This window comes from Tympanuchus pallidicinctus, unplaced genomic scaffold, assembly GCF_026119805.1.
Source record: "Tympanuchus pallidicinctus isolate F22 unplaced genomic scaffold, pur_lepc_1.0 scaffold6, whole genome shotgun sequence".
NCBI lineage: Eukaryota > Metazoa > Chordata > Aves > Galliformes > Phasianidae > Tympanuchus > Tympanuchus pallidicinctus.
Genome location: NW_026294780.1, coordinates 33,882,054 through 33,892,680, shown reverse-complemented (window position 1 = coordinate 33,892,680; position 10,627 = coordinate 33,882,054). Strand labels below are relative to the sequence as shown.

The 10,627-nt window shown below is 35.1% G+C and overlaps 1 long non-coding RNA gene across 1 annotated transcript; it reads left to right on the top strand.

Annotated features, from left to right (window-relative positions):
- The first annotated feature begins 235 nt into the window (after window positions 1–235).
- LOC128092125 (uncharacterized) lies at window positions 236–8,195 on the top strand. The gene is made up of 3 exons (XR_008211637.1): window positions 236–303; window positions 5,759–5,831; window positions 7,760–8,195. It is a non-coding gene; the product is annotated as an uncharacterized LOC128092125 (long non-coding RNA).
- Window positions 8,196–10,627: the final 2,432 nt, after the last annotated feature.

The following is a 10,627-nucleotide window of genomic DNA, read 5'->3' as shown; positions in this document are numbered from 1 at the left end:
ATATATAGTCACAAATTCAAATATAACCATAATCAATGTTTCAAGACTGTACCAAAACATAAAACTATTTTTATACTGCCTGTATGGGAACTGCTGAATCATGGCCTGAATCTCTGATCGATCACCTGAGGCGAGCAATGAGTCAGCCCTGGGAGCACAGGTGAGGGCAAATCACCTGTGCTGCTGGAAGGGGTGGCACCTGGCTCCACCTCTCCTAGACCCATGTAAGAGCTGACTACCAGTAGGAATAAATCTTTTCTGGAGATCCCTCTTCTGGAGTTTTGCAGTGAGCCTGGGATGTGGGTAAGCCTTCTATCTATTCTCTTTTTGTTATTATAATGTGGTTTGCTAAACTCTCTTGTTTATTTTGTAATTATAGCATCCTTATACTCTTTGACTATACATTGCCTAATATTAAAAAGTATTGCTTTGAAATAGTGAACTTGAAAAGTATTCTTGGAATATTTTATAGGAATGAAATTTCAATGGGATTTATATTTAATATTTAAATGTACATGTATATTTACCAGCTTTTAGTATTCCAAGACCTTGTTTTTTATGCCACTCAGGCTGGAAATAACAGCTACAACCATGCAGGCTATGAACAAACAGAAAACAAGGAGTTAAACGCTGCTGGAAAGTGAGAAGGAAAAAAATGTATTCAGACTATCTTTTAATTCTAAGAAAACGTTTCTCACAGTTTAAATAGTAAAATGACAGTTCAGAGTCTAAATGGATACGAATAGCAAAACACTTGAATCACAGATATACAAGTTATATGCAGTTTTGTAAGTTGCATTAGTTCACTGTCCTGTAGGGTTGATAGTGGAGTCAGAAGGAAGTCGAAGTGGGCCAGTGAGTTTCTTTTTGTTTTTTCGTCTATTAATGTTAATTTCAATGTCTTATTTTACTTCATGTTATTCTTATGAGCTGCTGCATCTTTTTCCTTTTGATTTATGGTCACCTTTTGATAATTACTGTTGCTAGCATTTTTTTCTGTTTCCAACTAAAGAGGCGCTGCTTAGAGTTTCTGGAGAATCTGAATTTCATCAAGCCCTGGGAGCACAATATTTAACTCCGTACGGTGACTTAGCTTGTCATTCCTCCAATTTCAAAGAAATTTCTGTATTTTGAATTCAAAATCTTCTTCTATCTCAAACAAAATCATAGCCTTCTCAGTAGTCTTTAAAGACATCAAACTAATGGCTTTGTCTATCCAGTCTCTTAACTAAAATACAGACTATAACTTCAACACCCATACTTGCAGATTTTTAACTAGTAATTTCCCTCTGCAAATTATTCATCCTTCTGGATAGCCATTACCTATTTTTTCTTTCTTGAAGTCTATCCACTCATATATTCATGTATTATGTGACACTCCTATGATGTTGTTAATGAAAATCAGGGAGATGTTCTAGACAAAAAGCTGTACATGGGGCAGAAAAAGTAATATGACATAGTCTACTTCTAATAGATGTTAATATTGTACATGTTAGTGCTTTAGCATTAATAAAAATATTGCATCATGAGCCTCTTATTAAAATTCTAAGTATTGGTAACATCTTCATTTGAAAGAAATCAATGGTCTTGCCAGTGATATCACTGAAAGTTGTTGTACTGTTCAAAGATACTGAGACCCTATCCTCAATATACAAATTTGAATTATTTCTTCTTTATATGGGTACAATATATTAAAAAAAAAAAATCAATCTCTAACACATTTTTAAAGTTATTTGTAATTGCAGAATTCTTCTCATATCTCAAAATTTATTGTGACACAAGAATGAGAAATAAATTTGGTAAGACAACACTGCATATTTAAAATGCAAGCTGTAAAATGATAATGGACAAGCAACACCCTTTAGCTCTAGCTAACGTACGATCCACATGTCATGTTATGTATTTTTTTTTAAAACTTGACTTTCACAGTTTGACACCAGCTTACCTGGATGTCAAATTAAATTAGACCAAATAAAAGAAATTTTCCTAAGTAATAATGAGTGGTTCTACTTTTCTACTGTCATTCTATATATATGTAAAATATCTAAGTATTTACAATCCAAAAAATTTACTGGCTTGCTTTCTTATTTTGTTGGTTAGTTGTTTTATTATGTCACAGCTGAAATTATGCAGAATTAATAGCAAGGCAAGTTTTGAATTTTTTCACATGCCTAGAACTGAAGAGCTGTAAGGATTTCAAGTTTGTAAGAAGGTACTTCAACAGTATGTTGCAATGTGGAAAGTATTTTAACTAAAAAATGCATTTTACTACCTATTAGTAATTTAAAAAGAAATCTCAATATGGATTTTCACAGGAAGAATTTAAATGAATAAGTTTATAATCTGCAAGACACCTTATGCTTTAAGGATGAAAACAGAGACGTTTGAATTCACTCGTGATGAAGTAATCTTCTCTTCTGTCTGACAGTGAGTCATCTTCAGTTCAAGGCACAACTTGGAATCTGGGAGCTAATAAGGAAAACTGGAAGTTTCTGTGAACAACTACTTTTCTGATCCGTAGTTTGAGAACACAACAAGGGAAATGCACACAGCTGTGCTTCTTAAAAACAATAGAGTTTGTAATGTTCTAAACATGATATGTGCTTTTTCTGGGCATATGCATTTTGTATGAAATGATGCTAAAGCAGGATTCCTCCTTGTTAGCTCAGTGTCAGATTATCAGCTTAAGAAAGCCACAAAACTAAAAAAAATCTCATGTTCACTTTAAGAATACAGAATGCAATAGTAGTATGGCATGAACAAGTTACAGACAGGAATCACAGAATCCTATAATGGCCTGAGTTGAAAAGGATCTCAAAGATCATCTAATTTCAACTTCCTCCTGCAGGGTTGCCAAGCACTAGACCAGGCTGGCCAGAGACACAGTCATCTTAACGTTTTGTTAGTTGTTTGACTTAGGCAGAAAGCTTATGTAAATAAGATACTCAAGGTCATTACTGTACACAAGGACATTCTTTTCAACAGTGATGTTGGATTATTAACTTAATGTGTTTCTGAGTCCTCTAATATTGTGCAACAGTATAAACAAAATGCATGCAGAGTTACTGGGAATCTAAAAATTTCTTTTGCCTAAAAGAAATCAAATCTTGCATTCTATTGGAGCTCAGTATCTGAAGAAAATATATAAACTAGAATTGTTATATAGTTCATAGATTTGTGTTTCAGAGAGGGCAGAAATATACAAATGTATACATGGCATTTTTATAATTGAAAGTCTGTAAAACCTCATCTGTATCTATGAAAATAAAGGAAGGACAAATACCACAGAATTCCTTGGCACAATACTATTACTTCAGCAGTTTATATATTTTTAACAGTGGAGTAATAACCATTGCAAATCCCTCAGGCAGTGTTTAGTTGTTTGTTTTTAATTTGTTTGTTCCTGTTTCAGAAGTCCTCAAGTATTCTTGATCTAAGTAATTTCATATTTTTTTCTAATAGAGCAGAACCAATGGAAATTCATAAATAAATTTTATAAAATTTTACTTGTAAAATATCTGTAAGAAGCACATACTAGAATGTGGGAAAAATGGTATTATACAGAAAATTATACAGAAAAATAACTGACCACAAAAAAAGAAATGGGGGGAAAAAAAAAAGTATATTGATAAGTGCAGAAATGACAGCCACTAATATTAAAGCTTTTGAAAGATGAATATTGAATGTACTGTAGCAGTCTTCAACACAAGCCTTTATGGAAAATGTTTAAGTAAATAAGTTATTGGATTCAAACAGATGTAATTTTTTTGATATATACAAAGTCAAAAAAGATGATCTAATAGACCCTCTGATCTGTATGAAGAAATGATTAAAAAAATTATGATTTTTTTTTTAATGACCAAAATCAGTCATTTAAATGCAATAAATACTCTAAGAATAAAAAGAATACACTTCAAGGTCTCATCTTCCCCTGTTTTATACAAATGCATGTATATTCTGAAGGCTAAATTCTCTATAGTTTGATAATTATGCCTGGGAAAATGTTGAATCTTTGTAGCTTTGTTCATGAGTCATAGAATTGCAAGGTTGAAAATTACCTGCAAGATCATCTAGTCCAACTGTCCTCTTGTTACCATTGCTATACAAGCTATTAAACCATATCTCGAAGCTCCTCATCCAGACACCTCTTGAACACTGCCAGGGATGGCCTCCACCACCTCCCTGGGCAGGCCACAGTAGTGCCTGACCACTCTCTGAGAAAGTTCTTCCTTATGTCTAACCTAAACCTCCTCTGCTACAACTTGTGGCCATTTCCTGAAAGACCAGAAAGTGTTATTTCATGTAAGTAAATGAATATAAATTCCCAAAGTATGTTTCTAATGATTCAGAAATACATGCATCTACTAACTTCTCAAATCTACCAAAATCTATTTGCAAAAATATGCTTTATTGCAAACAAGAAAACAAAGAAAAAACATACAATTAATTCACTGACAATAATGTAAGCAATGAGTTAAAGAAAACTTTATTCCCTTTAAAACTGTCATGTTTATAGCAGTAATCCAAATAATGTGGAGTGATATTGTTCTTTTTAATTAAATACTCTTTTCCTTTTTTTGAATCAAAACTATTTCAAGGAAGTCCTACACTTGTTGTCAAGATGAACAGAAGTAATCCTCTAAAATGTCTCTATTCATCATACTACACAGATCTTGATCTTGTGAAAGGAATTTGTAAACAAATGATCTTTCAGATGTGTCATTTCTTATTTTACAGTAGGTTATTTGCACATAGAATGCTCAGAAAAAATCTTCTTTTCAAGACACCATCCCAGAAATATAAATTTAAAAGCAGTTTTGAGGAACAAGATGCTTCACTTTTACAGACAGTATTGTATCTTAACTTCGTTTCTCCTCATACTGTGATGGTCCTATGTGTTAACAGTAATTTTCAGAAACTTTGAGTATTTATCTAAAGCTTTACAGAAAGTATTTTGTAACATCCATTCAAGCATGTTTTTCTCATTCATCACACGCATCACAGTAATCCTTTGCTGTGCAGAGTTCTTGGTTCCACTGTGTTGAATATTGAAGTTCTATTAGTCCTTTCTGTTTTCTGAATAAAATTACAAAGGCTCTTCTCTGAAAGTAACACATCCTATTTCAACATGCTGGCCCACAACATCAGAGATGGATGTTGGTGGTATGGCAGTAGAGGTTGAACCTTCCTGCTAATATTCCCTTACGTTTTGATGCTGTGTGTCAGATGGTAGCAGAGGGACAGTCTGACAAAATGGCATCTGATGTGGAAGTGTACATGAAGCAAAGGTGTGTCATTGAATTCCTCCATGAGGACAAAAATGGTGTCCATTTGTTGATGCTTGCTGAAGATTTATGGAGACAAACAGTGGGTATGAACACAGTGAGGCAGTGGGTGATATGTTTCAGCAGTGATGACTGAGATGTGAAAGACAAGCCATGTTCTGGATGGCTAAGCACAACTGTCATACCATGAAATTATGAGGTCTTGTTTATCACTGTCAAAAATGCTTAGCTAATGGTAGTGGCTATGTTGAAATACATTGTTTTATAGCTGAGAATTTGCTCTATCAAACAGTATTGTTGTACTCTTTGTTGTAATTTCCTTGAAAATAAATAGGAGGTATTATTTTTAGAGAGACCTACACACTAACAAAAAAGATAATACTGAAAGATAAAATACTTCACAGCACTGAAGTTTGTAATGGGAAGAATCTAAAATACAATCCCTTTATCTACTGATTGTGTTTACCTTTCAGTTTGGCAACATAAGCGTAACTGCTAGGGCTTTCATTTGACTTGCAGTGTCTGATACAATATCTGGATAGAGTTGTAAGTACTGCACATCCATTTATTTGTTTTTCTTCTCTGGAAACTGAATTAATTTTCACTAACACTACTTTAGCAGACTGATCAGGTGAATAGTATTCCTCTTCAGTTCCTCTGTCTTGAAAATTTTGCTTAGCCTTTTCTACTGCTTGTATGAACTGACCTAATATTTGCTGAATTTCAACTGTGACAAACAAATAAAATGAACTTTGAAATGTAGAACATCTAGCAACGAAAGACTACTTATTGGGCAGAAGTTATTTAATACAAGTGAAAAAGATGAGGATACAAAAATTGTGTTTATCTATTTCTGCTGTGGCTAAATGCTTTTTATTGTCTCTTATTCCAATGTTCTATTTGACTATGTGCAGAGAGCACATTACAAAAGTTTGTTATGTTATAGAATTGGAAACTGAAAGTAAAAGAAAACAAAATCTTTAAACTTCTTTTAATGTTCCCATCTTGGGCTCAAGGGCATCATGGGGTGATGACAAATCTGCTGCCACCAGTATAAATTATGACAACTATAAATTATATCACCTGACTACACTTTTTTCACACATCTCATTGACTGCAGGTTCATTAGAGAATGTCAGTTTCACATGAATTTTACATGAATGAACTCTCAGCTAGTTAATTACAACTTTAATCTAGATCTGTATATTCTTAAGCAACAAAGGAATGCTTTGCTCCAAACACTTTGAAACATAAAAGCAGCATCGTAAACTTATTACAGCTAGCAGTTCAGCTCAGCCTAATCAGCCTTTCAGGAAGATTACTAAGAGAGAAAGGTAAGATGACAGAAAGAAGCTTTCTGAGACCTATCTTCATGAATTACATTGCTCATTGAACAAAATCAAATATTCTGAATGAAATACTTGAAAAGTATAAATTCAGAAATTCCTGTATGTCTGTTGAAGTCAGAGTTAGGAAAATTTTGCTTCCTCAGAATTGTTGCCAGCACAGATTATGAAAAAACAGAAGTGAAAATGTTCCTATGTGAAATGGCTTTATCAGTTAGAGGACAAAGATGTCATCAGAATTTGTAAATACAAAGAAGAATGGAAAGATGCAAAGATCTTTCTTCTGTTTTGAAATCAGTCAGATTTAGATAACTGAAATTTAAAAATGCTTATTTTGAAAACACGTGCATGTATCTGGGACTGCCCTTTCCCAAGTGCAACACCTTGCACTTAGCCTTCTGAATCTCATTAGCTTCACGTGGACCCACTTCTCGAGGTCCCCTTGGATGGCATTCCTTCCATTGTATTGACGTACGAAATCAAACTCTATTACCACAAAGTAGTTATAAAGCAGGTACGGTTTACTCAATGCTGCGCAGATACCAGGTGCAAGGGGGATAGAGCTGCCTAGCTTGCACACCATCAGGAAAAATCATACTACAGATATACAAATACATAATCAATAGTTTTCCCTGAATTTGGATACATATTCATTACACCCCTGAGAGTTCATTAGCATGCAGACCCTCCCCTCTTGCATGTGCGTAGTGGGTCATGGGATGAAGATTTGTCATCTTCCTCACGAAGGCTTCTGACCTTTTTTGCTGTAAACTTCTGACCTTTTGGGGTAGCATCCCCCCCAGACCAATTTCTTGCCCTGTGGACATCTGATCACCTCCCTGCCAAGTGTCCTCAGGCTGCTCTCAAACCCTCATCTTTATGGCCTTCATCCCCCTCACTATCCCAGACCCGATGTCTGCCATCCCTTATTTTCTAACAAGCTCTACATTCTCGCTTCTGTAAGCTATCTCTAACTATTCCCCTTCACCCCCGTTATTCTCAGTCACTGTGAAGCCTTCTTGCCTTTTTACTTTCATTTATGGGGCCGTCTCACCTTTCAGTATCAACTGCAATACACATCTTTGTATCATCACAAACTTGCTGAGGGTGTCCTCAATCTCTGTCTAGGTTACTGTTGAAGATGTTGAAGAGCACTGGGCTCAAGATGGACCACTGGTGGATACCATTTTTCACCAGCCTCAACCCGGACACAGATTGGCTGACTACAACACTGGCTGCAACAATTCAATCAATGTATTACCTACTGTATACACCACTCTTTTAAATTCATATATTTCCAATTTAGGTATAAAAGTTATTGAATCAGATTAAAAGAAAATGCTGGTTTTTGTTGTTGTTGTTGTTGTTTTTGTTTTTTTTTTTCCTTAGAACAAAAACTCCAGCTCACATAACTCTTGCAATCTGCCTATTGCACATTAATCTCTGTAATTCACTTATGGATCCTTTGAAAGCTAACACAATACTCATATGTAATGGTGTACTAATATACATTACAAAGTGTATGTACTGCTTAGAAATAAAACAAACAAACAAACAAAAAAAAACAACCAGCATCAAAATCCACTCTTAAGAATATTTACCATGCACCTTGTTTGGAAGGTGAAGAAAATGAACTAAAGAAGAAACAACCTATTTGATGTTTTTCAATCTGTTTCGTATGGAAATTAATCACTAGCAAGAATGAAGGCACATCTGAGTTAGAGGAACAAAAAGCAAAAGCCAAAAAAAACCACAAAACCATATATATAATGTTGAAAACTTCATTACAAGTCAAGTCATTCTTACTGTTCCTAAATCAAACCTAAAAAAAGTGAACAGGAAATATTAATTTGCTAATCTCAACAATAAGACTGAAACAGTGAATGTTCTGATTACATTGCTTTGGTTAATTAATTTAGTGTTACCTCTGGCTAAAAGAATCATAGAATGGCCTGGATTGGAAAAGACCTCAATGATCATCTAGCTTCAACTTCCTCACCGTGGGGAACCACTTGATTAGAGTGTCCGGAGCCACATCCAGCCTTGAACAATCTCAGCTCCCTCAACCACTCCTCATGAGGCCCATGCTCCAGATCACCAGCTTAGTTGTCCTTCTCACAACTCAAGGGCCTCAATGTCTTTCCTGTGGTGGGGAAAACCCATAAAGTACTTCACACAAAAGTCTACAGGTCAATTTTAGCTCAGAAGTAAGAACAAAATAGGCAGAAAAATGGGATTCATGCGGGCAAGCCTCCACATATTACTGCAATTTTTTCTTTACGGTACCAATCTTAAAAAGTTAAAAACAACTCTAATTAGTCTGGTTATTCTCTCAGAAAATAGCACCTCTTAGCATAGCAGCCATACTGGTTCAGACCAATAGGATCACATAGTCCAGTAAGTAAAAAAAACAAAAACAAAAAACACCTGATACTAAATTCAGTTTAAACACATTCCAAACAAAATAAAAAACCGAAAAGAACTTTTTTTCTCTTTGAAACCCATTCCAACTGAAGAAATAATTATATTTGCAGATTATCTAATTTGAATCTTTTTTCAAAGGATTCAAGGGGATTCTTTCCTTATTTATTTTTCATAATTGTCATTATCAAGCTGGAAAAAGATTAAAAAAAAAATAAAATCTACATTTCCTTTAATTCTCTGCCTTAATATCAGAATTTTACTTACCTCCAAATACTTGGACAGTTGTCTACAAATATTTCCTTTTAACTTACACATAACTATATTTTAAAAAAAATCACAAATGCACAAAAATATTTTCTGGAAATACTTCCAAAGTAAACACTGTATACTTATTCTGAAAAAGCAGCTTCTTCTGTTCTTTGCAATACCTGTACAAGTGTTGCAATTTTCATATGCCAGTTGTTGTCAGCCTAATTCAGAGCTCATTCTTGAAGACCGCTCTATTTAGTTAGTCCACGTAGTCTATTTAGTAGTCCACACAGAACTGTCTAGTAATGCTTGAAATGGTACAGGCAGTTTTCCCTGTCCTCTGTCTGCTGCTTCAAGAGAGTATCAGTAATGATCCTTGTGACATACCCATTATTCCACACAAATGACTCTGTCCCCTGGGATGTTTCATATTGCATTGGCTGTGTGCTTTTAGGGAACTCCGTTTTATTTGTTTAGTAAGGTTTTAAATACTCTATGTGGATCCAAGATCTATCTAAACAAATTCTGCATGTCAATAGAACTCACAGAATGACAGAATTGTAGGGGCTGGAAGGGACCTCTAGAGATCATTTAGTCCAATCCCCCTGACAAAGCACGCTCCCTAGACCAGGTTGCACAGGTAGGCAACCAGACGGGTCTTGAATATCTCCTAGGAGGAGACTCCATAGTCCCTCTGAACAGTGCTCTGTTACTCTTATTGTGACATATATCACAGAAACTGTGCAGAACCTCTGCATGATGATGGTATATAACACTAGTTGTCCACTAGCCAACAATACATCATTTTACTGGAAATAACATACATAAATAAAAGTATTTTTTCAAATAACAGAATTGTTTGAGTTGAAAGAAATCTTTAAAGGTCACTTAGTCCAACTCCCACAGTGAATAGGGACACCTACAGCTGTATGAGGCTGCTCAGAGCACCGTCCAATCTGATGTTGAATGTCTCCAGAAACATGGCATCAACCACTTCCCTGGGTAACCTCTTCCATTACCATACTATCCTTTCTGTATATCCAATCTAAACCTTACTTCTTTTAGTTTGAAACTATTTCCCCTTGTCTTATCCTCACAGATCCTGCTAAAGAGTCTGTCCCCTTCTTTCTTATAGTCTCTTTTTACATATAAAAAGTCACTATCAGGTCTTCTTTTCTCCAAGTTGAAGCGTTCCAGGTTTCTCAACTTGTCCTCATGAGGGACGTGTTCCATCCCTTGAATCATTTTTGTGGCCCTTTTCTGGACACTTTCCAGCATATCCATGTCTCTCCTGAGGAGTTCACAGTACTTCAGATGAATTCT